General features: G+C 47.8%; 1 protein-coding gene across 1 annotated transcript in view; it reads left to right on the top strand.

Annotated features, from left to right (window-relative positions):
- Window positions 1-945: 945 nt before the first annotated feature.
- LOC306755821 (beta-1,4-galactosyltransferase 3) overlaps window positions 946-11,810 on the top strand; it is a 28,824-nt gene continuing 17,959 nt past the window's right edge. Inside the window, exon 1 of the mRNA XM_079240361.1 lies at window positions 946-1,065. The gene's annotated coding sequence lies outside the window, so the exon portion shown is untranslated. The remainder of the gene's footprint in view (window positions 1,066-11,810) is intronic.

The following is an 11,810-nucleotide window of genomic DNA, read 5'->3' as shown; positions in this document are numbered from 1 at the left end:
TCATGTTTATTTCTGCTGTAAACATGTTTATTTCTGCTGTAAACGTGTTTATTTCTGCTGTAAACGTGTTTATATCTGCTGTAAACATGTTTATATCTGCTGTAACGTGTTTATTCCTGCTGTAAACATGTTTATTTCTGCTGTAAATGTGTTTATTTCTGCTGTAAACATGTTTTTTTCTGCTGTAAACATGTTTATTTCTGCTGTGAAGTTGGTCTTTTTAACATGGGAGTCTATGGAGATTTGCGCTGTTCTAGAGCCCCTAGTGGATGAAGGGGGAACTGCAGTTTTTGGCATTTCCACATGGCTTCACTTTAAACCACCGGAGGCTCTGTCCATCTTTAATACACAGTTTATGACGATAACTTGTATTAAACCGTAAAATATCACCGATTAGCATCATAACATCTGATTGGCTGCTATGATCATGTGACACAGAAGAAACTGCTGTCACTGGACTGCAGGGACGATTTTATTGCCTAAAACTCTCAGAAATGAAAACAACTGACATGTTTCATATTAGTAGAGTAATATGAAAAGAAAAAAAAAAAAAAAAAAAAAAAAAAGAAAGGAAAAAAAGGGAAAAAAACTAAAATCTGATATTTTGACTGGCTAACATCGATGTATCGACCTGCAGTATCGACACCCTGGGGGTCGTGGCTGGAAAAAGTTTGATCATCACTGCTGTGGATCAATACTGGAGATCAATACTGGGAAGACTGGCTGTTTAAAAGTTAAATATTCAAGATGGATGAAGGCTGGATCACACAAAGTCACGCAGTTTTGCAGTTTCGTACATTAACGCGCAAATGTTTGAGTAGTTTCCACGCAAACAGCGCCAAGCTGCGTGCCTGTGTTCTGACAACAGGGGGGGTGTTTCCTCACACGGGCCGTGGGTGTGGGAGGTGTGGGGCTGTGGAGTGAAGGGGAGGGGGTAATATCCGTGTGACTGGTGCTCTTTCTGAGGCAACTTCACGCCGTGTCAGAAACACGGAGGACCGCGGCGCTGCGTAGATCACCGACCTCCGCTCCACGCTTCACCCCGGCTCCAGCGCACCGTTTCCGGTAAGACTCGACACGAAAAGCCACTTTTTCTGGGTTTATTTTTCAGCCCCCCCGCAGACACAGACCAAGCCACTCGGTGCGGTAGCAGGCTAATCAGCTAGCAGCCCCGCAGCGGTAGCTCGGCTCGGTTCGGTTCGGCACCACATCTGGAGGGATTAGCCGGCCTGGGAGCGCTTTCCTCCGCCGGACTCAGCGGGATGAAGTGTCCGCGTTGTGCGTGTGTTGGACGGGAGCTTGTTGGCTTCGTTAGCCCCTCTTCCACCGAACATGACCGAACCAGCTCCTGTCCGAACCGAACCGGGACAAGCAGCCTCAGCGGGACCAGAACCGGCTGAAGAAAGTCCCAAAACCCGCCCAGTCCATTATTTCCCCTTGAAACCGGATCCATCTGAGCACAAAGTACTGGTTCGTTCTTAGAACTTTTAGTAAAGTTTTCCTGGAAGGAAGAAAAAACAGAATTTTGGTTTGAAACGTCAGAAAATAACTTTATTGATTATTTACGTCACTGACCAGCTGCGATTGGCTTTGTCTTCATCATGTTGAGTTCCTCTTCCTCGCTTCAGTGGCTGCCAGCTGGAGCAGGTCTGGTGGTCTCTGTTCGGAACAAAAGGCCCTGCAAGGCGACCCCCCCTCGAAGCCTGCCTATCGACCAGGAATTGATCCCGTTTTTCTTCCGATCAGCGGACGGAGAGGTGGTTTTCTGTCAGGCCTGTTGGGGGTAACAATGGACATGTCTGTCGCTTCACATCTGCTGGCTTATTTGGACATTTTGTTGTTTTTATTTTCTCAAACTTTGGAGTTGCACCACACTAACATGACGTCAGCTTGGCTCGCGGAACTGTCGGTGGGAAACAGGAGGGACTCTTTTCACTGCTGCACACAGGGTTCCCCCTTAAAACGCCAAAGTTTGCACCCATGGTTTAAAATTTAGTCTTAAATTTCGTATTTCAGCCTCTTTTTGCTGTTTCAGTCTGGAAACAAAGAGTAAAAGTCTCCAGTTGTTTAAATGAAAACAGGATTTCTTTGAGTGGTGGTCTCATAAACTTCAGTAAAACTGTGACATCAGAGGTGGTAATTCCTGGTCCAGAAAGTAGAAGTCCTGCCCGGCAGCCGACCAGTCACCAAACCAGCTGAATTTAATGAGCAGAGTTTATTTGCCAGGTAAGCCTTGGTCCTTTCTGGACCAGGAATTATCACCTCTGGTGATAATTCCTTTCTTTCTTTCTCTTTCTTTCTCTCTCCAAGAAAAATGGCCTCCATTGCAACGAGCATGTTTTATGGGAAGAGCAAAAGTGCATAATACTTTTCTTTGTGCTGATTTTTACTTGAAATTTTGTAGTTATATTTTCATTGAATATCTTATAAACACATTAAATCGTTTCTTAAATAAATACAACTATTTTACCACAATATTTAAAAGTTTAAGCAATGTCCTCCGTAGTGGACATTTGTAGTTACACATTTGTTTTTCCTGGTAGTCAAGAGGATATTTGACACCTCGATGGAAAGCGTGGAAGGTCTCGTTGCTCCGGTCAGAAGACCGCTACATTCATGTCGTCCAGCTGCGATCCCACGATGCCGTTCTTGCCGTTTTCGTTCCTTAACAGTACACCCTGACATGATTAAACCTCGCAGACTGGTAAATATTCACCTGCAGTTTGACTTGGGACATAAACGATGTTTTATTTACGTTTTATTTCCACTTTATAACTGAATATTGTGACAGTTTTTAGTGAAATGTGAGAGTTGAGCTTGCAGATAAGTTTGTGTTGATACACACTGCTGCATCGTAAAACCAGGATTCATTCATATTAAAACAGATAAGTGGGCCGAGTCCGCATCTCTGTGGGACGCCTCTGAACATCTCGGGATGCGTCTCACTTGAAACCTGACATAAAAACAACTTTATCCTTATTACCTGCTATCCTCACTGCAGCACCTCCACCTCAGCTGCATCCCAAACGTCTTCCTGGCTTTATTCCAGCCATAGAGGATCATTATTTTCCTGCTTTTCTCATCACTTGTTGATCTTTGGCTGCTCCTGATTGGACGTTACCGTCAGTTTAAGCTCTCTGATTGGTGGAAAGTCTGACAGGAAGTGTCTTCATCATCATGTCCAGGTGAAAATAGAGGTCTCTTAGCAACATGGTAGTGATGGTGATGAAGATGTGATAAATAATGGTGGATTTACCATCTAGAGTCTCTGAATAAACACTACGTGTTGTGTCTGGATTGTAAACCTCCTGGACGGATAGAAACGCTGGAAAACCTCTATGGAAGAGTCAGTATCCGTCACACTGTGGTTCCAGAGAAACTGAAGATGATATAAGCGATAGTGCTCGGAGGGGAAGAGCTCTATTCCTATCTGTTGCTCTGTGGTTGTACAGTGATCAGTGGTATTGATCCATTCAGGCTTAAAATTGAAGCAGGTTGTTTACTGACAACAGCATCATGTTTCAGGGAATAAAAAAAAACATGTTTGGCTCTTTTTAAATGTTTTTTTATTCTTGATTTGTTCAGATTTAAAATCATGTTTGCTCTCATCTGCCAAAGTGAGCAGGTATAACAACATATCAATAGGAAGTAATCAATATTCTCTGTAATTAGATGGTAGAATAGATGCGTGTATTGGTTTTGGAATCGGCCAAATCAAAGAGAAACACATCAGGATATTGACAAAAAAATGTTAGTATTGACCTGAGCCCTTTGACTTAAATGTGAAGGCAAATCAAGCCGCCCATTACATCATGATACGGTAGCCGTCATCAGCTGTATTGCTTTCCAAACCACGTCTTTTAGTTTCTACACATGATGGTAATGGTTCACATTAGCAGCTCCCACATTAGCAGCTAACGCTAATGCCGCAGGCTCCCACATTAGTAGCTAACACTAAGACCGCAGGCTCCCACATTAGCAGCTAACGCTGAGACCATGGCGTCATACGTTAGCAGCTAACGCTGATACCATGGCGTCATACGTTAGCAGCTAACGCTGAGACCGCAGGCTCCCACATTAGCAGCTAACGCTGAGACCATGGCGTCATACGTTAGCAGCTAACGCTGATACCAAGGCATCATACGTTAGCAGCTAACTCTGAGACCATGGCATCATACGTTAGCAGCTAACTCTGAGACCATGGCCATCTCCACAGCCATGGAGAAGGCTGGAGGCTTGAGATGGCCACAGGCTCCCACGTTAGACTCTCTCCACGTTAGGCTTGCGTCTCTCTAACATCTGCACATCTGATTCGATAAGGAACCCCACCTGCTGAGTCAGAGCTGGAAACTGAATTAGTGACCAGATGCATATAGATTAGAAGTAACAGCAGGAGGATGATGGGCTTTTTCCATCTCCATCCCAGTGGAGTCTGGAGGAGGCGGGACCAGCTGCAGCCAGGATGGATGCTCAGGTTGCCATGACAGGGCCGCTCGGCATGTTTTGTTTTGCCAACACAGCTTCTCTCAGGGCAGCTTGTTTAATGTCCTGCTTGCTTCTTTCTCACCTAAAGTCTGCGGAAACGTTTCCTGCGGCTCAGAAGAATGTGGTTGTGTGACATTCGCTGTCTTCTGCTTATCAGCTGATAACTTCTGATCTAAATGGATCACCAGATGGTTTAATTCCTGTAAATCCTGTTGGCTGAAAGAGACAAGCTCACTGCTGAATTTAGCTCCCGCTTCTGCAGGGAGGGTTGAGATGTTGCTGTGGAGACTCGCTGCTGTCAGCAGAGCTGAGAAAACACACCACAGCAGAGGTTAATTCTCCAGAGACGAACGTCTCAGCTATGCTTCCAGCCTCTCGGTGCCGCCGCTCTGCGCCGAAGCGAACGGGAGGCTCAAACCTCCGGGCTGTGCTTCTGATCTGATCAGGTTAGCGTGAAGCCGAGGACACGCAGGACGAACTCAACATGAAGACTCTGCAGCTGTCAGCCAGCAAACAAGTTGATATTTGTAGGTCAAGTTTAGTCGTCCTGCAAAACAAAGAATAAAAATCTCAGCCTTGAAATTTCTTCTGACAGATACGAGCCTCCGTCTGATTGGACGGTGACTGGTCAAACCGTCCAATGGCAGACCGCCACAGCTACATGGTTAGCGCTACGCTGTCAACATGCAGACGGTTGTCTCACATGGAAAACTGAACCTGCTCTAGAAACCAGCAGGATAGTCGGCTGTCCCACGCTTGTGAACACAGCACGCAGAACGCGGCGACGGGAGAGGGGCGGGGCCTAATTAGACCCAAACGGAGCGTATTACACGTATGGTCCGGAGAGAGGAAAGGTAACCGCTCCTCAAGCCGGTGGTCCATCGTGTTGTCCTCTCGCTCTGGTTTCAGTGTTCTGGCTGAAACGGATCAGCTTTTACTTTCCTCCAATCTGCTACTGAGTCGTTTTCACACATTCTGGAGAATTAAATGGTGCTTTTGGGTTTGTGACTGAATCTGGATCCATTTTTCCTGCCTGAGTCCAGACGATGGTCAGCGTGTTGCGTTCAACACGCAACAGAGCTGAATAATAATCACATTTAAAAACACTTGAAAGGATTTTTTGAGCCGAAAACAGAAAACCTGAAGGACGAACTTTGTTTGGCGTCCACTCCAGACTCGACAGCTCGCTGATACTTACAGCTAGTATTTCCACAAACAGACCCTGTAAAACCAGTTGTTTCCACTGGGTCCCAGTTTAAGGGTGTCCTGGCAGGCCATAGTAAACCAGCTGCTTGTGGAAACAACTTGCTGTAAACGTCCCCTTCGTCTTCTGATCACATGCCGTGGAGATTTAGCACAAAGCTAGCAGGTAGGTCTAGGTGATTAATCGGATTTTAATCTCAGTACGATCTGGGTTTCCAACGATGATAAAACTAAAAGGGTGTGATTATTTTTCTCTCTGCAGTTTCCTCTCCTGCTGTCTTCAGCTGCTAATCGAGCGTCTCTGGCGTTGCAGCGCTGTGCTGTAAACTCCTCCCACAGCCGCTTTGCTTTCATTCAGACACTGTTGCCAACTTGGAGACTTTCTCGCTAAATCTGGAGACTTTTTTTGTTAAAAGCGACAAATCCAGCAGCTTTTACTGGAGTTATTAGAGACTTTTCTGGTGTTTTGGCGACTGACTTGAAGGCACATATTGTTCTGCAGTTACTGTAAGGAAGGAGCAGCGGGAGCCTCTCCCGTCCTAAAGCACTCCCAGGCGGCCAGTCTCAGTCGGCTCCGGCTGCAGGTCAATGTAGAATAACTGCAGTAGGTTGTGGAAGTTCACCTAAACATAGTTTATACCATTGTCAGTGACAACTGGCTGCATTATTTTCCTATACAGAGTTCGGCCAGTTAAACACTGTAATATCCCTCCGTTACGGGGCGTTACCATAGCAACGCGTTAACCAGCTGGTTCAGATCAGCCGTCTTTTAACAGGTGAATGAGAGAGTTCCTAAATAAGCGGTAATAGCGGATTAAACAACTTGGAACCGTGCATTAGACGGTTATAATGCATGACACGGAGTCTAGAACACCACGACGCACAGCGTTGTTTATAAATACTGGATAATTGTGTTAAATAATCGAGATCTCAATTTGTCAAAATAATCGTGATTATAATTTTTGTCAATCGAGCAGCGCTACTAGCAATGAGGTAATGTTAGCGCCGCTAAGCTTGTTGCTAATGTAGCTTTGATATTATCGTAATAACGGAACTGCAGGACGATGTATTGATATAAAACACGATTAGCGGCTCTGGTGCGCCACCGCCCGCTATCTGTATACCTGCCGTTGCAGGTTGTTTGTTTTATAAACAGTTTATCTGAACGTTAGAGCGGCCGGCGTGTTCACCTGGTTGCCATGGTTTTTACTGTAACTGGGGGCTTTTTTTTCTTTTAACATGGATGCAACTGGAGTCCGAGTTCTGATCTTGTCTTCGTTCGGGACCACAGCCTGATGTTTCTGTCTAAAGGTGTGTTCAGGTGCTCCAGGATAAGAGAAACCCTGAAAGTCTCCTGTGCGTGGTGCAGAAAGAGCCGCCAGGCGTGTTTGCTTAACACGGCTTTGTGGTTGCACATTCAAAGTGACACATGCAAATAACGGATCATCTTTCAGCGTGTTTTTTACCCCCGCACAGTTCAGCACGGACACCTCTGACAGGGAACTTTCCAGAAACATTACAGGGAAGCTGCTCGGCGAGCGTCGGTCTCCAGGAGGCTGCTCGGTCCTAAAAGCTGAAACAGTTGCGTGTCACATGACTTATAAGAGAAAATATGTCAAAGATAAGACCCATCAGTCTGATCGGTATCAGCCAGCTGATTTCCAGGAAGGTTCATGAGCCAGTTTGACGGTGTTATGAGGAAGTACACAGATTTCTCTACCTCCAACAACTTTGTTTTCCCAGCGATGTTTGAGTTGGAGCAGGCGCCCGCTGGTTTCCATGTATCCCTGCTCCAACACACCGTCCATTAAATGGACCCAACAGCCAACAAAGTTCTGCACAATGACTGAGTTTGAGTCAGGTGTGTTGGAGCAGGGATACATGGAAAACCTGCAGGATCGTCGAGGACCGGAGCTGGACACCCCTGGAGATTCCATCTCCCCATCGGAATACCTACTTTAATACATTCACTCCCAGCATCCAGTCACTTGTTCCTAATTCCACGTCCGTGTCCGGAAAATATCAGAAAAGTTGTTCTTCAGAGTTACGTTGCGGACAAACGGACGGAGAAAACATGATAATGTGATGACATAACGACTTTGTTTCTGCAGAAGCAAAATGTTTTCCTATGATGCGTTCACTGAAAGCCAGACCTGAATCAACGTTCTTCATGTTTCTGTTGGATTTTAACATTAATGCAAAAGTTTCTACATTTTTATTTAAAAATTTCATGTTTATTTTAGGGCTGTGACGATACGCTTTAGTCCCGATTGGATTTGATTCCGATATAATGCCAAAGGAGACAAGTTAAAAGATCAACAAAAATGACAAATTTTATAATGGATGATTTTTTTCTTTTTATTAAAAAAATAGATTTTTTAACAAAAAAAAAAAAAATCAGTTTTAAAATTGTAAAGCAAAAAAATCCAGATTTTCGATTATTTGATTCGATTTTCCCACCCCTAGTTTATTTTACATTTACAGTTGAAATGTTCTACTGTAACGAATACTGTAGTTTTTTTTAAATAATAAAATAAAATGCTTTTTTTCCATTTTTTAAAACAATTTTTTAATTTATAAAAATTTCATTAAATTAGTTTATTTAAAACTATTTAAGATGCGACCATTACAAAAATGTAAGAATAAAAGGTTATTAATGTAAAATTTTTTAAACAAACATTTTTTTAGTAAATTAATTATGAATGGAATCTGTATTTAATTTTTTTCATGTATATAAAAATCCACTTTCATTTGTTTTTTTTAAGTTTGCAAACATCACTAACGTGGTTGTTAGCAGCACGACCTCCAGAGGACAGTGGGCGTGGACGGACTGGTCCGTCCCCCAAACATGTCTGACTTTTACATTCCTGCTATGATTTCATACGAATCAGGACGATTTGCATCCCGATGAATCGTCACCGTGCCGACCGGTCACAGCCGACGAGTTTCATCATCTCAGTGTTTCAGTTTTCCTTCTTCAGAACTGGAAAAATGTGGAAATCATCATTTCTGCGTTGATGGACTTCCAGGAGGTTTTAAGCAGCAGTGTTTGGAAAGAACAGGCGGGAACTTGTAGAACATGCAGGCTGATGTGAAGAGCTTTGTCCTGGACCGATCCAGCAGGGCGTGGAGGTTAATGCCGGGATCTGACATGGCGTGCAGCGATGCATTAGGCGGCGTTCCTGTGGCGGTGGAATATTTCCCGGCTGAAGGCCTTGTGGGACCGGAGCAACCAGAAGCTGCAGCTCTGTCTGCTGTTCTCGCTGCAACACAAACATCTTTCAACGCAGCGTTTGTCAGTGGAGTAGCTCCGTGCTGAAGTGGGAACGCAGCACTTCAGCTCTCTGTAGTTCTGATCGGAACCAGCTGTTCCTGGAATTTCTGGCGTGGTTCAGCTTTTTCCAGTTCTGTTGCACAGATGAGGATGAAAACGTTTCCAGCCAGTTAGAAGACGCGGTTCGAAGCCGTTGTAAGTTTGTGTTGTTGAAGGGAAATGGGGTCTGTGGTTAGGTAAGGCTTCTCTGCCGTGACCTCCCCCTCCATCTTTTACCTCCTGCAGCTGTGCATGAAATCTCTGCCACTCCCTCAGGGCTTCAACCGCAAGCTGTCCCTCCATGTTTATCCAAATGCATAACTTCCACCCTCCTTAACCCCCACCCCCTTTATTTTCCTGGTCTCTTCTTCCAACCCCCCCCATAGTGTTCATTCTCTTGCCCGCTCATGCGTATGCAGCCAGGCAAGTGGACGTTCTATATATATGTAATAATAAAGCCCGCAGGCAGAGCGAAAATGTCCCATTTATCAGCTGTTGTGTGCCTTCGCTATTTAAAGCGCAGTGAAGTAAAAACAGAAAATGGAGGTGCTGAGGAAGGAGAGGAACGGATGTTTGTGTGCAGGAGTGTTATGTCATGTTAAACCTGCTTCTGGGTTTAGTTCTACACGTGGAGCCGGAGGAAGCAGGATGAAGCACATGGTGTGACCAGACTGTTTGCTCTTCATCTCTCCTTTAGTTTGCTTTGTGTCGCTGACGTTCCCTCCTCTTCCTCAGCCTTTTAACAAACACACACAGATCTCCGGGGATCCGGCAACGCCACTGGAGCGTGGCCGGATCAAGTTCAGATATCTGAGACGGATTTTATGTTTTATGAGAAGTTTGGTCGCCTGGACCTCCGGGTTTCAGATCCAAGTTAGATCTCCAGGTTATCTCTGCAAGTTTGTTCCCGGTCTGATCCCAGTCTGGCTGTTCCCGGTCTGATCCCAGTCTGGCTGTTCCCGGTCTGATCCCGGTCTGGCTGTTCCCGGTCTGTTCCCAGTCTGGCTGTTCCCGGTCTGATCCCGGTCTGGCTGTTCCCGGTCTGTTCCCAGTCTGGCTGTTCCCGGTCTGATCCCGGTCTGGCTGTTCCCGGTCTGATCCCAGGCTGGCTGTTCCCGGTCTGATCCCAGGCTGGCTGTTCCCGGTCTGATCCCGGTCTGGCTGTTCCCGGTCTGATCCCGGTCTGGCTGTTCCCGGTCTGATCCCGGTCTGGCTGTTCCAGGTCTGATCCCGGTCTGGCTGTTCCAGGTCTGATCACGGTCTGGCTGTTTCCAGTCTGGCTGTTTCCAGTCTGGCTGTTTCCAGTCTGGCTGTTTCCAGTCTGGCTGTTTCCAGTCCGGCTGTTTCCGGTCTGGCTGATCCCGGTCTGGCTGTTCCCGGTCTGATCCCGGTCTGGCTGTTCCCGGTCTGTTCCCGGTCTGGCTGTTCCCGGTCTGTTCCCGGTCTGGCTGTTCCCGGTCTGTTCCCAGTCTGGCTGTTCCCGGTCTGATCCCAGTCTGGCTGTTCCCGGTCTGATCCCAGTCTGGCTGTTCCCGGTCTGATCCCAGTCTGGCTGTTCCCGGTCTGTTCCCAGTCTGGCTGTTCCCGGTCTGTTCCCAGTCTGGCTGTTCCCGGTCTGATCCCAGTCTGGCTGTTCCCGGTCTGTTCCCAGTCTGGCTGTTCCCGGTCTGTTCCCAGTCTGGCTGTTCCCGGTCTGTTCCCAGTCTGGCTGTTCCCGGTCTGATCCCAGTCTGGCTGTTCCCGGTCTGATCCCCGTCTGGCTGTTCCCGGTCTGATCCCGGTCTGGCTGTTCCCGGTCTGATCCCGGTCTGGCTGTTCCCGGTCTGATCCCGGTCTGGCTGTTCCCGGTCTGATCCCGGTCTGGCTGTTCCCGGTCTGATCCCGGTCTGGCTGTTCCCGGTCTGATCCCGGTCTGGCTGTTCCAGGTCTGATCCCGGTCTGGCTGTTCCAGGTCTGATCACGGTCTGGCTGTTTCCAGTCTGGCTGTTTCCAGTCTGGCTGTTTCCAGTCCGGCTGTTTCCGGTCTGGCTGATCCCGGTCCGGCTGTTTCCGGTCTGGCTGATCCCGGTCTGGCTGTTCCCGGTCTGTTCCCGGTCTGGCTGTTCCCGGTCTGTTCCCAGTCTGGCTGTTCCCGGTCTGTTCCCAGTCTGGCTGTTCCCGGTCTGATCCCAGTCTGGCTGTTCCCGGTCTGATCCCAGTCTGGCTGTTCCCGGTCTGATCCCAGTCTGGCTGTTCCCGGTCTGTTCCCAGTCTGGCTGTTCCCGGTCTGTTCCCAGTCTGGCTGTTCCCGGTCTGATCCCAGTCTGGCTGTTCCCGGTCTGATCCCGGTCTGGCTGTTCCCGGTCTGTTCCCGGTCTGGCTGTTCCCGGTCTGTTCCCGGTCTGGCTGTTCCCGGTCTGTTCCCGGTCTGGCTGTTCCCGGTCTGTTCCCGGTCTGGCTGTTCCCGGTCTGATCCCGGTCTGGCTGTTCCCGGTCTGATCCCGGTCTGGCTGTTCCCGGTCTGATCCCGGTCTGGCTGTTCCCGGTCTGATCCCGGTCTGGCTGTTCCCGGTCTGGCTGTTCCCGGTCTGGCTGTTCCCGGTCTGGCTGTTCCCGGTCTGGCTGTTCCCGGTCTGATCCCGGTCTGGCTGTTCCCGGTCTGATCCCGGTCTGGCTGTTCCCGGTCTGATCCCGGTCTGGCTGTTCCCGGTCTGATCCCGGTCTGGCTGTTCCCGGTCTGATCCCGGTCTGGCTGTTCCCGGTCTGATCCCAGTCTGGCTGTTCCCGGTCTGATCCCGGTCTGGCTGTTCCCGGTCTGATCCCGGTCTGG

The sequence above is a fragment of the Telmatherina bonti genome (genome assembly GCF_933228915.1).
Source record: "Telmatherina bonti genome assembly, chromosome: 5".
Taxonomy (NCBI): Eukaryota; Metazoa; Chordata; class Actinopteri; order Atheriniformes; family Telmatherinidae; genus Telmatherina; species Telmatherina bonti.
Note: the sequence above shows the minus strand (reverse complement) of the source record. Positions and strands in the feature narration are given on the sequence as shown.